Source organism: Pinus tabuliformis, chromosome 6, assembly GCF_031772625.1.
Source record: "Pinus tabuliformis cultivar Carrire ecotype Pingquan chromosome 6, CPIR1, whole genome shotgun sequence".
NCBI lineage: Eukaryota > Viridiplantae > Streptophyta > Pinopsida > Pinales > Pinaceae > Pinus > Pinus tabuliformis.
The window spans coordinates 665,163,420-665,182,521 of NC_142292.1; the positions used below are offsets into that span (position 1 = coordinate 665,163,420).

Below are 19,102 nucleotides of genomic sequence, written 5' to 3' on the forward strand. Positions count from 1 at the left end.
TTTGAGCACCCGTTTATTAATCTACGAGATTGGAACTGTACATGGAAAATTCCATTGAAATCTTGAATATGTATATATTGGCATAACTGAATGAATTTGCTACTCATATTGTTGTTCTGTTATTTGTTTAAAACTGGTTCAATTTCTACAGTTGTGGCTCTGTACAGCAATGTTTATGTATATATTTTTATTCAACTTCCAGCTCTGTATTTCATTTGAAAGAACCATTTCCGGTATTTAAGTATGTCGTTATTATGTTCTCTTCTTAACCCCAACAGGGGTATTTACCATTTTGATTCAGTGGGGGGGGGGCGGCGGGCAGGAGTGGCCCTGAAAAAGGGTTCAAGGGTTCTGGTCCAACCCCTCCCAGCCATGGTAACCCATCTTCCAGTTACCATATTTCAAGTGCTTGAAACTCGAAACCCCACCCCAAGAGATCTACACCCCCTAAGCCCTGTGTTTTTTATTAAAGAGAGTGCATGCAGTATAATCCATAGAACTGCGATCTCACTGGAATCCTGGTTGTGGTAATTTCCCTTTTTCGTCGGAGAACTTGTTCCATTGAAAGTCTGTATTATTAAACATCACTATTTTGTAAATAACATGTTTGACTATGCTGGTCCTAGCTCGTAGAAAAGTTATTTGTTTCTCTTCTTTTTATATTCCCCATTCGCGGCTTAAGGGCCCACGAACTTTCCAGTCCAATGCGACTCACAAGGGTTCCTTAGCTTAAGCCAATAAACCTAGGGATGATTCCATAACGGGGCCATCCTGGCTTATTCCCTGCTTATTGTTTGGAAACTATAATGCTTAACACCATTCCTGTTGTGGCAAGGTATTACAGTATCTGATAACCCTTGCTCCTTTATTAATTCAATGTGCACTAAATCCTACAGGACGTGTTTGCTACAAATATTTAACCGGGATGCTATAATAGTTTTTTTTTTTCTAAAAGCAACCATACTAAACAGTCCCTTTGTATTTATGATTAGTCCACTACAGCCGTCCATTACAACCACTCAGCACCATTCACAACATTTGCCATCTTCGTGGAGATTCTCGTTTATCACTGTCATTATGTCTTTTTTTTAAATAAAGAAACCAACATTTAATCATCATCAAAGATACATATACTATGTATATTTTCTTGTTCTTCAGTTAACACCACCTCGGTGGCAGCAGCAAATTCTTGAATTTTCTATAGTAACAGGCATTCCTATACAGTGTATTACATTTCCTAAAATATTTCACAGAAATACCTATAAATACTACTCGATTACCTGCACTGTAAAAACTTACGAATACTCCGGAGTCGGGCCTCCTCTATTTCTCTCGTTCCTGATATGCCACCCAACCTTGAGATTTGTCCTCGAGGATCAAAAATCTCCCCCCTAGCTCCCTTGTCGGGCCACTACCCTCAGCAAGTTGTTGCACCTTTGTGCGTGGCTGTTTTTTCCTCTCCAGATGTAGCCTTTCTTGTGTGTCTCTTTTTCTTCCTCTGCCTGTCCCAACAGTGCTGAAAACAAAACCCAAAAACCCCCTTTTCCTGCCTCCTTTCCTTCGAGATAACCCCCGTTAGGAAAACAATTAGGGTATATGGAACACACATAGGAACTACCTTCTTAGGAAGTTGCCAAATTTTCAAGAAACCTTTTCTTAAAAAAAATACCACAGTAATTATTATTAAATCCAACAGATAAATAACAATCAATTCAATTTCTCAATTACCATAGAAAATCAATATTTACATTTATCCCAGGGCATGACATCTTCCCCCCCTGAAATTAGACATCGTCCCGATGTCTTTCGGCCATGAACAACCCTCGATAAGCCTCTTTCATCAACTCTTCATCTTCCCAAATGGCCTCTTTAGGTCCAAAGTGCTGCCACTGCACTTTAACTTGGGTAATTGCTCACTTCCGTAGCATTACTTCTTTCCGATCGAGGATGCTCAGTGGTTTGACCTGCAGCACGCAACATTCTAAGTCAGTTTTCTTTTAAGGAACAACATTTGGGCTAATTAATCGGTGACTATCTCTCACCTGTATGTCTTGCCATCTGATTATATGTTTGGGATCATAAACATATTTCTTTAATAAGGATACATGAAAAACGTTGTGGACCCGTATGTGACTTGGCAGAGCGAGCTGGTAAGCTACCGACCCAATTCTGACTAAGACTTGAAAATGTCCACAAAATCGGGGTGCCAGCTTAGCACATCCGCTCCACTGTAATGTGCTCCTCTTTGCTCGAATTCGCACATATACGTGATCACTGACTTGATACTGCTTAAACATTCTTTTCCGGTCTGCAAAACTTTTTTGTCAATCCTAGGCTGCCCTTAAATTTACTCTCACTTCCTTAACCGTTTCCTCCATTTCCTTAAGCATGGCGGGTCCCAACATTAATCGGTCTTCTGGCCCACCCCAGCTTGCGGGTGTGCGACACTTCCATCCATACAATACTTCGAAGGGGCTCATCTGCAATGATGTATGATATCCATTATTATAGGCGAACTCGACCAAGTGCAGATAATCTTACCACTTGGTTAGTTGTCGCATAACATATGCCCGTAGCATGTCTTCCACCACCTGGTTCACCCATTCAGTTTGACCGTCAGTTTGAGGGTGATAAGCTGTGCTGAAATTCAACTGAGTTCCTAGTTCCCTGAACAATGTTCTCCAAAAAGCCGAGGTAAATTTCACGTCACAGTCTGAAATTATTGTTTTAGGTAACCCATGTAGTTTAAATATATTCTGCATAAAGATATAGGCAATTTGCACAGCTCTATAGGTCGATTGCACAGGTATGAAATGTACCGATTTACTTAGTTTGTCCACCACCACCATGATGGAATCGTTATTTTTCTTTGTTTGGGTAAACCCGTTATGAAGTCCAAGGAGATGGTTTCCCACTTCCATTCCAGGATGGGTAAGGGTTGTAGCAATCCTGCGGGGTGTTGATGTTCTACCTTAATTTGTTGGAACTCCAAACAACATGCCAAATACTCAACCACATCTCTCTTGATACCTAACCAATAATACTCCTTCTGAAGAGAAGTGATCATTTTCTGATATCCCAGGTGACCATCATAGTGACTTTTATGAAATTCATCCAACAGTAAGTTTTTAATGCTGTTTTGATTGGGTACATACAACCTTCTCTTGTAACACAACATTCCATCAACATTTAAAGAGTAACTTGACCGATTTCCTTGGTTGGTCAACTACTGTACCCGCTATTTTATTTGTTGATATACCATGTCTAGTTTTGCTGCTTTTTTAATCATATCTTCAAAGGGGCTCTCCCATTCGCTACAAGAAATTTCATATAGACATTGTAATTTCCGACTTAATGCGTTCGCCACCCGATTTTCTTTCCCTTTCAAATGTTTGATCTCGAAATCAAAACCGCCTAGAAAGTCTACCCACCGTGCTTGCCTAGCATTAAGGGTAGGCTGGCTAAAATAATTGGTTAGGCTGTGGTGGTCCATCAATAGTAAGAAATTCCTATCCATAAGGTAATGTCGCCACATTTTCAAGGCGTGAATAACAGATGCCAATTCTAGATCATAAGCAGAATATTTATGCTCATGCTCTTTCAGTTTCCTGGACTCATAGAGGATTACCTTCCCTTCTTGCATCAACACGCCTCCTACACCTTCTTTGCTGGCGTCAGTGCACACCACATATTCCTTGTTGGGATCAGCTATGCTCAGAATGGGTGCGGTGGTGAGCAGATGCTTAAGCTGCTCAAAACATTTTTGACAGTCTGGGGTCCATCTAAAAGCCCTTCCTTTTTTCTGTAAGGAAGTGATAGGATATGCTATTCTAGAGAATCCTTCCAAAAACCTTCTGTAGTATCTGGCCAATCCCATCAAAGATCGGATGTCTGCCACTTCCTTTGGTACAGGCCATTCCATTATGTTCTTAATCTTTTCAGGGTCCACTACGATCCCTTCTTTCGTGATTATGTGCCCCAAATACTGTATTTCCTCTTTAAAGAATTCAAACTTATTGAACTTGGCATATAATTTGTGTTCGTGGAGGGTTTGCAGCACCAGCCTGAGGTGCTCCCTGAGTTCCTCCATCGTGCGAGAGTATATCAATATGTCATCAATAAAGATCAGTACAAATCTGTCTAAATATGGATGAAATATGTTGTTCATTAAACACATAAATGTTGCAGGGGCGTTAGTTAACCCAAGGGGTAGCACCACAAACTCGTAATTCCCATACCTTGTCCTAAAAGCAGTCTTGGCTATGTCTTCCTCCTTAATCTGAATCTAGTGATAGCCTGATCCCAGATCGATCTTGGAAAATACTATTGCTCCCTTCACTTGATCAAAAAGTTCGTCGATTCAGGGAAAGGGATACTTGTTTTTAATGATCAATTTATTCAATTGATGATAATCTATACACATTCGAAGGGTCCCGTCTTTTTTCTTAAGAAACAGTACTGGTGCTCCCCACGAAGACACACTGGGACAAATATAATTTTTGTCTACCAATTCATGTAACTGCATTTTTAATTTTGTCAATTCAGGTGTACTCATTCTATAGGGGGCTCGAGATACCGGTGCTACACCTGGTACCAACTCAATAGTAAAATCTATATCTCTCTTAGGTGGCAGTCCGGGAATCTCCTCCGGAAACACATCAGGAAATTCTTGTATCACAGGGATGTTGTCCAAAGTGGTTGTTTTATCTTTCGAATTAGCGTAGCCTACTTGGATGGCATAAATTTGACATCCCTTCCTGATGCACTTAGCCAACTGAGAGGCAGTTATTGGCTGAACCTATACAGGCCGTTTAATCCCTTGCATTTCTTTTTTTGCTCCCAGCTCATCCCTGTAGAAAATAGTCTTTGTTTTGCAGTTGACCAGGGACCAGTGCTTCTCGAGCCAATCCATACCAATAAGAACATCATAAGAACCAAGGGGAAGTACATTCAAATCTTCCCTTATTTACTATTCTGATATCTTTAAAGGGCAGTTATCGACCTTAGCCTGTACTCTCCGCTTTGCCCCTATAGCCAACTGTACTAACCATGGATTCCTAAATTTAACAGTTTGCAATTTACATTGCTCCACAATCTTAGGACTAACGTAACTTAGTGTAGCTCCAAGATCAATTAAAATAGTGATAGGAAGGTCTGAAATTTTACCTTCAAGTTCCACCATGGTCGGCTGGTACTCCACTTGGCGATCTTCCAGGGCGGCATTAATCCTTGGCAGACTATGTCCTACATCACCGACTATCGATGCTTCGTGGATCTAAGAAATCTGTTCAGCTCCTTTCCACTGTGGGTAGTTTTTGACATAATGAGGTCCATCGCAGCCCCAACACTGCACGGGAGGCCTTGCTGTCCCTTTGCTGTCAAATTTTCCAGGTGGTTCATTGATCCTTGATTCACCAGTTGGTTTTGATCTAAAGGAGCTTTTCTGGAAATTCCTACCGGTTTGCCTTTTGACAAGGCCCATACCCCCACCACCTCGACTCCCTTTACTATTCCTAGCCAACTTAATGTTCCTCTTATCAACCCATCTTTTACTCGGGACTTCCCCCTTCTGCTTACTTTGCTGGTAACAAATTCTGGCTTTGTGTATTTCCTCGTCCATTGTTTTCAGATTTTCAAACTCAATCCTTTCCCTCATATTCGAGGATAAAATGCTAACAAACCTCTGTACTTTAGCCTTTTCCTCCTTGATATAAGGTACATAACGAAGTAATGATGTAAAATGAGTGATAAATTCATCCATAGTTTGCTGTCCCAACCGCAAGTCATGGAATTCCCTCACCTTCTCGTCATAGAAACGCTCCGTCAGGTACCTTTCCTTAAAGTATTTTTGAAATTTGTCCCAAGTAACATTCTGCTCACTTATTCCTTTCACAATTCTAACTTCCTCCCACCACAGAGTGGCCTTCCCTTGTAACTAGAAAATGGCTAACCGTGCCTTGAGGTTATGATCATATTCGTACAGCTGGAAATATTTGTTCATATTAATCAACCATGCTTTAGCGGCTTCCTCTTGTTCTCCATCAAAGTGTGGCGGTTTGATGCTACGGAATTCCCCTTGCAACTTTATTCGTTGTTTTTTTGATGTCTGCTGCTCAGAAGCATTATCGGATCGCTATTCCTGTTCTCCATCCTTTCCTTCCGACTCCTCTAGATCTGTAAGGTGATTTCGATCTTCTGATTCTCACTATTGCTTAGCACTAGGATTCAGCGGCTGCTGGTTCTGTTTGTCTGATAGGCTCGTTAAAATTCTTTCCTGCTCCATGGTTAATCTAGCGTTATCTTCCCACAATTGGGCCATTTTGTTTTTCAATTCCTGTACGGTCTCCAGTATTGCTAAATTCGTGCTGCGGGTCTCTTCCCCAAGCTAAACCCATAATTCTAGGTTAACTCCAGGGTTTGTTGTAGGTCCCTGACCTGCTACAAACTGATGGGGAGCACTGCTCGACTTCCGCATAGGTTGTCTTCTGTTTTTCCCTACTCTTAGCCTGAGAACAGAACCAAAAAGAAGGATTAACATATTAACAACTCCCTAAATATCAGAAGAATTGTAATTTCAAACATATAATAATTTTAACACTGTTTCTTTTCTCTGATGTTTACCCCGGAGGCCACAGTTTTTGAAACCGGGCTCTGATACCAGTTGTCACATACCCTGCTGCAATTTTTTTTTCCTAAAGTATAAAGATTACAGATATATGAAGTTACCAACATAACTGAGCTTGTTTTATGTATTATACGGTTGACAGATCTACAAGCCCTATCCTAGCATCTACGTTCGCATGCCGACTTATTTAAACGCTTACATAATTCTAGTCTTGTAGCTGTACCACCATCCAGCTTGTAAAACAGGACTGCAAGGGTTCCCATGTGGTTTTCTATGACTCAATCTCGTTGGCGAATGACACATTCTCTTCCTGATGATTCATGTAATCTTCCAGGTGGTATGAAATAACAATGTTATCGTTCTTATATTGTTTGTTACTCCATGATATTGGTTGACATTAATCGAGCATTTAACTCTTCTATCCCACCCCCGGTACGTGGCGGGGCAGACCTAGTTGCCACTTTCGGGATCTGTCATGAATCAACGGTTACAAATAAGGTGAGGCGATCTGACAGCTAGCTTGGACACTAGCCACCTACACTACTCCCGGCGCCAACTTGTTGATCCATTCTCCCACGGAAGGACCTAGAACTGCTCTGCCTCCTGCCTCATTAGAGGGCTGGGCAGTCCCAACTCTACGCTCTGGTTGTAGAGGACGAGAATACAAGGTCTTGGAGCTCACTCTCACTACCAAAACTCTTTGGCCAGGTAAATATACTAGCCAGTTTCATACCCTAGTTATTGGCACAGTCATTTGATTGCTGGAATACACATCGTATGCTAGTTATATGTACACAGATCTTTAACACGATGTTTTTATTCACTCGCAGGTACCCCCACCCATCGGTCTGGTTTGAGGAGAGCTTAGACGGAGTGGTGAGCGGATAACCACCTTGGCTTGCCACGGGTAAGAAGAAATTTCACTCTCTGAGGTTAATAGGATGGGGTCCGATCTACAGGTTGTTGTGCCTAGACTCTGTTGACTGCTCACCCAAGCTCACTGATGGGTGGCCCGGATTCCAGTATGGTGAGGCCATCCTTGGGGGGTTTGCTATTATTTCATTTAATGAATATGAGGCTTCGTCCTCTTGTTGTTTTCCTTGAACCACGCTGGCGGTGCATGCGGTGTTGTATGTTAACTTTCACAAAGTCTGCGTGGAATTTAACTTATGACCTTGGCAGACTCTCTCGTTTTAGGGCCTAGCTTATGATAAGAAATGCATTTTTAGCACCGGTTTATTAATCTACGGGCTTGGAACTGTACATGGAAAATTCCATAGAAATCTTGAATATGTATATATTGGCATAACTGAATGAATTTTCTACTCATATTGTTGTTCTTTTATTTGTTTAAAACTGGTTCAGTTCCTACAGTCATGGCTCTGTACAGTAGTGTTTATGTATATATTTTTATTCAGCTTCCAGCTCTGTATTTCATTTGAAAGAACCATTTCCGGTATTTAAGTATGTCGTTGTTATGTTCTCTTCTTAATCCCAACAAGGGTATTTACTATTTTGATTCAGAGGGGGGGGTGGCCCTGCCAACGGTTCAAGGGTTCTGGTCCAGCCCCTCCCAGCCACGATAACCCATCTTCCAGTTACCATATTTCAAGCGCCCGAGACTCGAGACCTCGCCCCAAGAGCTCTACACTCCCTAAACCCTACATTTTTTTTTAAAGAGAGTGCATGCAGTATAAGCCACAGAACTAGGATCTCACTGGAGTCCTGGTTGTGGTAATTTCCCTTTTTCGTCAGAGAATGTGTTCCATTGAAAGTCTGTATTATTAAACATCACTATTTTGTAAATAACATGTTTTACTATGCTGGTCCTAGCTTGTAGGGAAGTTATTTGTTTCTCTTCTTTTTATATTTCCCCATTCGCGGCTTAAGAGCCCACGAACTTTCCAGTCTGACGCGACTCACAAGGGTTCCTTAGCTTAAGCCAATAAACCTAGGGATGATTCCATAACGGGGCCATCCTAGCTTATTCCCTGCTTATTGTTTGGAAATTGTAATGCTTAACACCATTCCTGTTGTGGCAAGGTATTACACTATCTGATAACCCTTGCTCCTTTATTAATTCACTGCACTAAATCCTACAGGACGTGTTTGCTACAAATGTTTAATCGGGAGGCTGTAATAGTTTTTTTTTTTGAAGTAACCATACTTAACAATCCCTCTGTATTTATGATTATTCCACTACGGCCGTCCATTACAACCACTCAGCACCATTCACAGCATTTGCCATCTTCGTGGAGATTCTCGTTTATCACAGCCATTATGTCTTTTTTTAAAATAAAGAAACCAACATTTAATCATCATCAAAGATACATATAATATGTATATTTTCCTGTTCCTCATTTAACACCACCTCGGTGGCAGCAGCGAATTCTTGAATTTTCTACTATACAGTTTATTACATTTCCTAAAATCTTTCACAGAAATACTTATAAATATTACTCGCTTACCTACACTGCAGAAACTTACGAATACTCCAGAGTCGGGCCTCCTCTATTTCTCCCACTCCTGATATGCCACCCAACCTTGAGATTTGTCCTCCAGGACCAAAAATCCCCCCCTAGCTCCCTTTCCGGGCCACTGCCCTCAGCAAGTTGCTGCACCTTGGTGCGTGGCTATCTGGTCCTCACCAGACGTAGCCTTTCTTGTGTGTCTCTTTTTCTTTCTCTGCCTGTCCCAATAGCACCGAAAACAAAACCCAAATACCCCCTTTTCCCGCCCTTTCCTGCGGGATAACCCCCGTTAGGAAAACAGTTAGGGTATATGGAACACACACAACAACTACCTTCTTCGGAAGTTGCCAAATTTTCAAGAAACCTTTTCTTAAAAAAAATACCACAGTAATTATTATTAAATCCAACAGACAAATAACAGTCAGTTCAGTTTATTAATTACCACAGTAAAATCAATATTTACATTTATCCAGGCGCATCACAAATTATCCAAAATTTTGAAAAACAAAAAAAATACATCTGAGAATCTGTTATGAAGAAAAAACAACCACCATCTGAAAATCTGTTGTAAAGGCAAATAACCAGGTCTGCTGTATAATCTATTAAAAATAAAATAAAATTAAAAAATTACATATATAATAAAAACAGAAATAGATAAAAGCAAATTTAGATTTTAACAGTTAGCAAAAAGTCTACATATTTAGTGTGTAACGATTAAGAGAATTTGACCTTTTTCTTAACCCTTAGATTCAGAAATATCTCAAAATTTGCGATCAACGTAAATTCAGCACAGGATTCAGAACTTCCTGTAAATGAAAAAACTGTGATAGTACTCATAGAATCTGTCAAATGAATGCGTCCTTCACTTACTCGAGAGAGCCAGTGCAGGCTGATGGAGGAGTGGCAGAAATGGAGGGTTTTCCGTGAGAAAAGGCGTCCGTAATGCGATCCCAATACCGATGATGCGAAGTAACATCTAGTCGCTGGGGGCTTATCTTCATTGTGTGCTACTGCTGTTATTCCATCTGCGCCTTTCACTGGAGGCATCGTCCGAAATAATGTATTGAAATAATTTGACGGGAGATCGGCGAAGTACACTTGGAATTCCGGCACGTCCATGGAATGCCGAATGAAAGTTAATTTCACAGCATTAACGATGGTGTCTATTGCAAGAAGAGTATTCATCCCCATTGCACACCCCAAATCTGCGATATGAAATCTGCGATACAGATGTCATGTTCTGGTAGATCGAATTCTCAAGAACGGGCTTCATGGCCTTAACCATATATAACTGCACAACCATCATTGCACGGAGTGGATTAGTGTTTTTTAAGGTGGAGTAATATTTTTTATTTTTTCCTGGGAGGAATCAGTAACTCTATGCTTACTGTTGGATAAAATATTTATTTCTAGTTTAGTTTCTCTAAAATCTGACAAAAAATTCATAAAAATTAGAAGTTTGATAGGTAATTTCTGAGAAATTTCCAGAGGCTAAATCCATATATCTAATTAAAATATTAATTTAAATAAAACTAATTAAAATTTTACCACAAACCAGATTTCAAACTCCAAAACATCTCACTAAAAACAACTCCATGAAAAATTTATAAATAAAAATACTATTTCACTGGATGAAATAATTATTTTATAAATACAGCCCAATTTACAAAGTATCTCTAGAAACTTGAACAACGTGTGCCATACTACTGGAACTAAATTTTTCTCAGACAAAATGAATTAGTCGATTAATATTTCTAATTATAAGATTGTGAACTCAGATTAATGGGATTACCTGGAGAGATGAATTGTTGACATAGCTCGAATCCCCATTTCCACCCTTCATGCACAGCACATCATTCAGACGTTTCATGTTCTCCATTGGAGAGACGACCCAGCGATTATTTCTCGACACTGAAAGCTGAATGCATGTGAAGCTAAGCAAGTTAAGTATGAATAATTATAGCAACCCAGGAGACTAGTGAGTTGTTGTCATTTCAAAAATAGTCTGGAGTTCAGTGCATAGGAGATGGATCAGTCCACTTCATTGAAAATAGGAGCACATGAAACATTCTTATTTTACTCGGGTTGAATTTAATTCAATTGTTTATTCTGACCCAATTTCCAATTTAATTCTTGATTCTGACCATATTCGAAAATTGGATGGACAAGCTGAGGATTTCTTATTTGTTTTATTTCGTCTTATTTCAAAATATTTATGAGATCAACACTTTCAAATAAAAATAACTCTAGAAACATTATCATTTTTTTTTTCCAGCAAGTGATAAACATTATCTATTTATAAACAATATCAATTTATAAATAAATAACAATTTTATTTTAAAATATTTCGAAATTTGTTTGGTGGCACCACTTAAAGAACCAAAGGGAGGAACCACCTGAAGATAAAGGATATGTGAAAACTGCAGGAGTATTTCACGAGCTGGTTGGACTAGTTGAAATTTCTCTAGTTAGATTGATCTCTAAGAAGTTCCAGACTGAACTTGGGTCCTGAGGTTTGGAAGCTGAACTTGGGTCCTGAGGTTTGGAAGCATAACCTTGACTGGTTATATCCAGTTGTGCCAAACATTTGCTTTCGGGGGGGGATCTGGGCGTAATTGTCAATTCCATTAGAAGGGTGGACTAGTTTCATTCTGAACCTGAACTCTTAATCATCTAAGGAATCTCAGACAAGTACATTACTCATTGGTTCTGACGATAGAATAAGTTTATAATAATGTGTGACACTGTGAATTCACTTATGAGTAATAATCTTAAAAGATTTCTTGTAGATTTCTATTATATGGAAGTTAGCTAGTAGTAAAGGTTTAATGGTTGGCATAGAACACCAGAGTGTGTCTGTGAGTATGTCAATCCTTGTTATGCTAATGATAAATGCATAATCTGTTGCTGTTGTTAGAGAATAACTGAACAAAAAGGTGTGTTACTGTTCTTTATATAACTGTTGGTATAATAGGTTGGGGACTATACCTAAGATAGCTTGGTGAATGGATTGTTGTTACCATTATGAACTCTGTGAATATTGTTCTTCAATTTATTGGTAAGACTCTCTAAATATAGAGAACAGTCATTCATGGACCCCCAAGCATAATGATATCATAATAAAAACGAGTATAAAACATGTACACAAATATAAGCATAATTGTGGCTATTGGTGTGTTGATTTAGAATAATTAGTAGAGAGAGATTTTCATGTTGCATTGAGAACCTCAAACAAACATTTTTTCATTCTGATAGCGAACTTGAGTCTCATATAGGCCATAGTAAGGGAAAATATCGAACCTACCACTGGATTTACCTCCTGGCCGGCCCCATTAGGAAAACAAGGAGGCGATTCCTGGTGGTTGAAAGTGGAACCTAAGACTTTTACCTTAAATAAAAGAAACTTTGTTATCAAGTGTAGTTGGTAACATTGTAAATGAATTAATTCATAGCATACAAAAAAATGGCAGTAGTTTCAATATACCCAAATGAGTACTCTTAGAAAGAACCTACAACATTCATTCTTGCCATTCAAAGAGCAGAACACATATGAGTTGTTAGGAAATATTTCATAACTATATTGAACTCATTAAAGGCAGTTCGAAACTCATATTCCATGAGAATGAAACCCTCAACAACAAAGTTACATCGATGAATCTTCAAGAGTTAACATGGTCAATGATGCGACAATAGGCCCCTAAGAGATAAGAGCTAAATATGCAATCCAAAGCAACGACTCCCAAAATGGAAAGGAGAATAATCATGCTTGATATACACATATTAATCCAAATTAAACAAGTATCACATTGAAGCCACAAGAGATAAACCCGAGGGTGAAACCCTTCTAAAAAACAAGGCTTATACCTTGGTGAAATGCTGTAAGGAACCTGACTGAGTTCTTAGCTCCATTAATGAGCTTGAGGTGCAAACCCAGAACCTCTGAGGTTCTGTTCTGAAAGGAAAACGCATCAAGAGATCATTCCTCTTTACACATGTCAGGAATAAACTTTCATAAGAGTCGCAGGGGAGAAATATGATTACCAACTTGAGGATGGAGAGTCGTCCCTTCTGCACTAGCCTCGAAAACTGTAAGCCTCACCAGTTGCTCTAAAACCCTACTGACTAGCCTACAAATAGAAGGATAGAGATATTAAGCTGGATATTCACCTCTGGCACCATAGAAAAGACCAAGAAATCATTAAGTGATTAAGGAATTACTAGAGTTTGTTGTAAGCGGGGTGGCCCAATGAAGGTAGGTTGAGCGTCGAGCATCGTAAATACATGTACTAAGCGATGAGTGACAATGAAGATCATGATGAACTCAAAAACAATAAGGCCATACTGAGGTTTCTAGTTGAGGATAACAAAACTAGGGAATAGTCGAGATTGTCTCTTCGGTCGAAAGGAATGAGAGTGAGGATGGTCCATGGCGAAGTGGGTAGGAAGCTACCCTAATTCTCCTGTCCTGCCTCTCAACTGTCTGATGGGCTACCTCAGGATAATAACCTGGAGAATCTGCCAAGTGGAGGGTGGATCGACATGCACTTGGAGGGTGCCTCGAGGGTTCGAGAAACCATATGTATGAAAATAAGCTCATATATAAATTACCATGGTTAAATCTCATAACAACTGTCAAGCAATGCAGCACGCAAACCAAACATAGATATGTAATCACGGTCTGGTTCATTCCAATTAATGTTTCTACCATAACAAGAATCACATATTTAAATTAATCAAATGCTTATGGTGTGAATTTTACTACTTCAGTTAATTCCGTAATTATATTGAATAGTATTTATTGTAATTTGGATGACCTAGGTAGTGTAAAGGCAGTTGAATCTAAAAAAATATATTTGTCTTATAGTTAGGTTATGTAGGTGTGACAAGTGGTATCAAAGCCCTCAGGTTGCTACATTAAGGCTTGAATGGATGATTATTGAATAACACAAGTAATTATGATACACAGAGGAAGAAGGTTAACACATTATGAGACGAGGAGTAGGATCTGTGCCCTCTGGAGGGACAGCCAGACATAACCCAGAGGTGTGGGTACAGTTGGGAGAGCCAAATTAGAATACAAATGTTGCACTACTGGAGACAGTCCAGTAACTACAAGCAGAGATGTTAAACTTATAAGCAGATAATGAAAGATTATAATTGGAGTAGGAAAATATTATGAAGATTCTGTCGAACAGGTAGAATCAAAGGAATCCTAATGCTAGTAAGGATGAGGAAAATAGAATAGAGTCGCATAGACAATAGGAGGAGAATCTGAAGTCTGAGGGAGGGTGAACCGGCCATGAAGAAGAATATGATAATGTTTTCGATAAGAAAGGATTCAAGAGACATAAAAATGAACTTCAAGGGGAATTTAAAAAGATCAAGCCGCCAATATATAATGGAGAGGATGAGGAAGTGACAAAGGCTTGGTTAATCAACATGAACAAATATTTTCAAATCTACGAATACAATGATAATTTGAAGGAAAGGTTAGCAATATACCAGTTGCAGGGTAAAGCCACTTCGCGGTGGGAAGAAATTAACACATTCAAGGAAATTGATGAATAGGAAGTCACATGGGAATAGTTCCAGAAGCATTTTAAGGACAGATACCTGATTGAGCGATTCTATGATGATAAAGCAAAAGCGTTTCATGACCTGAAACTGGGACAACAATCAATGGATGAGTTCATAGCTAAGTTTACCTCCTTGTTGAGATATGTTCCTTACATTTGGGAAGAGAAGGCTAAAGTCCAGTGCTTCATCAGTAGTTTACCAATTTATATGAAGGAAAAGTTGGAATTTGACAATCCTAAGATGATGGATGAGGCAGTTTGGAAGGCTCAAATCTGTTATCAGCAGATGAAGCAAGAGGGCGAGGGCACCAAAAATTGGAGAAATAAGAAAGGGAAAAGGAATTTATCAACCAACAAGAGCATAAAAAATGCTAGTACCAGATATCTAGGTCGGAAAGGATCAAATGGACCTATGAATAGGAATTAACAAAAGTATAGACCTCAAAGTGAAGTGAAACAGACCGAAGAATCTAGCAAGATGGAAACTAATTAGGTTCCTAAACCTCCTTTGCAGTGTTGGGGTTGTAGGGAACCCCATTACTACATAAACTGTCCCCATCGAGGGAGATCTGAACCGATTGCAAACATTCAAGAGGCTTCTATTGTTAGCAATATGGCTAGGAACATACCAAGGATTAATGTGGTGTTGGAGGATCAACAGGTAGAATACCAACCGTCGATGGTGGAACTAGAAGGTAAAATATACAACCACCATGTTTCCATTCTGATAGATTCAGATATAAGCTTAAGCTATGTTAGCCCAAGAATAGTTGATTTATGTCGTTTGACAAGTACAAAGTTTAGGAATCCTTGGTTGGTCCAATTAGCAACAGGAGCTAGGAGAAGATTTAATGAAAAGGTAAATGATTGTGTAATTGAATTGGCTAGAAACTGGGTAAAAACCAATTTAAATGTGCTACCGTTAGGTTCCTATGATGTATTAATAGGTATGGGTTGGATGGAGCAGCATTGGACCATAGTAGACTGTAAGGGAAAAACAATTAACTTCCTATTTGATAATGGAAATAGAGTAGAAATTCAGGGTATAAAAGAGAAGTTAAGTTGCAACCCATTACAGCTCACCAATTAGGGAAAAGTATGCGTAAAGGTTGTCAAATTTACGTAGTCCATGTAGGATATATTAACTCTAAAGATAATCTATCTATGTTAGACAACATACCAATAGTTCAAGAATTTAAGGATGTCTTTCCAAAAGATATTCCCAGATTACCACCCAAAAGGAATATTGATTTTACAGTAGAATGATCCCTGGAGCTGCTCCAATTTCCAAATCTCCTTACAGAATGAGTGTTTCGGAGTTGACAGAGTTAAAAATGTAGCTTCAAGAACTAGTGGATAAAGGTTATATTAGACCCAGTGTGTCCACTTAGGGCGACCCGGTTTTATTTGTGAGGAAAAAGGATGGTACTCTACGGTTGTGTATAGATTATAGACAACTGAATAAATTAACAATAAAAAACAAGTACCCCTTACCTCAAATTGGTGATCTATTTGATTAAGTAAAGGGCGTTGTGGTATTCTCGAAATTGATTTATGGTCCAATTATCACCAAATTCATATTAAGGACGAGGATATATATAAAAACACTTTTAGAATGTGTTATGGTCATTATGAATTCGTGGTTCTACCATTTGGACTCACTAAATCCTCGACAACATTTATGAGTATGATGAATGGTATTTTCCACCCCTTTCTAGATAAATTCATTCTTATCTTTATTGATGGTATCCTGGTATATTCCAGGAGTGTGGAGGAGCACAAATAACACCTGCGAATAGTATTGCAGACCCTAAGAGAACACCAGCTCTATGCCAAGATTAGCAAATGTGACTTTTTCAAGGATCAAATACAGTATTTGCGACATATTATTTCCTTTGCTAGTATTATGGTAGATCCGAAGAAGATCAAGACTATCATGAACTGGTCAGTCCCAACCAGCGTGGTGGATATACACTCGTTTATGGGTCTTACTAGATATTATAGACGATTTATAAAAGGATTCTCCAAATTAGCATATCCAATCACCTCCTTATAGAAAAAGGGAAAGCGTTTTAAATGGTCGAAGGACTGTTAAGATATTTTTGAAAGGTTGAAGCATTTTCTTACCACACACCTGTATTAAAAATTACAGATCCAGAGGAATATTCTATAATCTGTACAAATGCATGTAAAGAAGGGGTGGGTGGAGTATTAATGCAAAAATATAAAGTGATTTCTTACGAATCTCGTAAGTTAAAGGATCATGAGCAGAAATATTATGCTTATGACTTGGAACTAATTGTTGTTGTTCACGCTTTAAAGCTTTGGCGGCACTACTTATTGGGGAAGAGATTCTTGCTTATGATGGATCATAGCAGCTTAAAAAACTTCTTTAGTCAACCCACCCTGAATGCACGCCAAGCAAGACAGACTACATTCTTAAGTGAAATTGATTTTGAAATCAAACACCTAAGGGAAGGGAGAATCAAGTAGAAAATGCGTTGAGCAGGAAGTTGCATCATGTATATGAAATTTCATTTAGTCGAGTAGAATTTAATTTTTATAATGAAATCAGAGAAGCAATTGAGAAAGATCCAGAATATAAGTATCTCTTCTAGAAAGTTAGAATTGTGCAGCATTCTGAGAAACATAGTGAGTATAGTATTAACCTTGAGAATTTGCTGATGTTTAGAGGTAGAATATATGTTCCTAACCAGTTATTAGTAAAACAAATTATATTGGATGAATTCCATAGGAGTCCTTATGCAGCCCACCTTGGCTATCAAAAATTATTCTCTTCAATTAGGATAGGTTATTACTGGCTTGGTGTGAGGAAGGACATTGTGAAATACCTAGCCAAGTGTCTTGAATGTCAGCAAGTTAAAATTGAGCATCAACATCCTGTTGGGCTATTACATCCTTTATCCATTCTGGAATGGAAGTGGGTTACTATAACCTACGATTTCATAAGTGATTTGCCCCGATCAAAGAGGCAAAATGATTCAATTATGGTGGTGGTAGACAATTCGAGCAAGGAAACTCATTTTGTCCCTATCAAGTCCACATATCAAACCACCCAGATAGCAAATATATTAATGAGAGATATTTTTAGGTTTCATGGGATGCCTCGAGTCATAATCTCTAACCGTGATGTTAAGTTAACCTTTACTTTTTGGAAATCATTGTTCTCAGGTTTGGGCACTCAAATTCACTTTAGTACTGTCTATCACCCCCAGACTGATGGGCAAACTGAATGAGTCAATCAAGTGGTGGAAGACATGTTGTGTATGTACATCATGCAACAACCCAGAAAATGGGAGGAATATCTCCACCTAGTATAGTTTTCCTACAATAACAGTTATCATGAATCGTTAAAGATGAGTCCCTTCGAAGTGCTCTGTGGGAGGAAGTGTACCATCCCTTCAAATTAGAACAACCCTGAGAATATAATAATATCTGTACTAGATATGTCAGAAGAAATGGAAAGAATGGTGAAAAAGGTCAGGAAAATTTTGAAGGTTGCACAGGATAGGAAAAAGGCTTATGTCGATAAGAAGAGGACCTACCAAGAATTGCAGGTAGGGGATCATGTCTATGTGCGAGTCAAACCCAAGAGAAGTACTCTCATACGTGGAAATTATGCCAAATTGGCTCCTCGATTTTGTGGTCCCTTCCAAATCTTAGAGAGGGTAGGACTAGTTGCATACCAACTTGCACTATGCAGCCACATTCAAGTGCATAATGTATTTCATGTTTCCCTTTTAAATATGTATGTATATGATCCTTGACGCATCATAAATTGGCAAGATATTTAGGTAAAGGAATATTTATTATATATGTGTGTGTGTGTGTTTGTGTGTGTGTAGATATCTTTCATCTATTTTAGATATGCCAAGTCATGGCAATTGGATGATGGCAGGTCGAACGAGAAGGAGAATTATTGGTAGAGCCACTACACATACTCGATCAAAGAGAAGTAACATTGCAGAGGCAAGTTATCATCTAGGTTAAGGTGCAATGGAAGCATTTTAATCCAGAGGAATCCACTTGGGAGGATAAATATTTTATGCAGGAGGCATACCCTGGACTATTTCAAGAGCAGATGGAAGGTTAAACACCGTGGATAGTGTTCCACCTAAGGGGGGGAAGATGTAACACCCCCAGATGTGGAAGTAAAAACTGAAATTATTGTTTTTAATATTTTAATTTTAATTTTTGTAATTACGAAAAGAACGGTTACAATGGTTAAACAATGAATATCTCTTGTAAAATTCTGGAAGTGGTTAAGAATCATGATAGAATGAAGATTCCAAGAGAATCTAAAGAAAGTTTGTGAAAATAGTTCGAGGTATTTATTATTCAGTTTCCTTTCTTCTAAGTCATGGAGATAAAAATGACTCTCGAGGGATGAATTGGGGGTTGGCCACCAG

General features: G+C 38.8%; 1 pseudogene; it reads right to left on the reverse strand.

Moving 5' to 3' along the window:
- Positions 1-10,975, reverse strand: part of LOC149260364 (indole-3-acetate O-methyltransferase 1-like) — a 41,029-nt pseudogene extending 30,054 nt beyond the window's left edge.
- Positions 10,976-19,102: the final 8,127 nt, after the last annotated feature.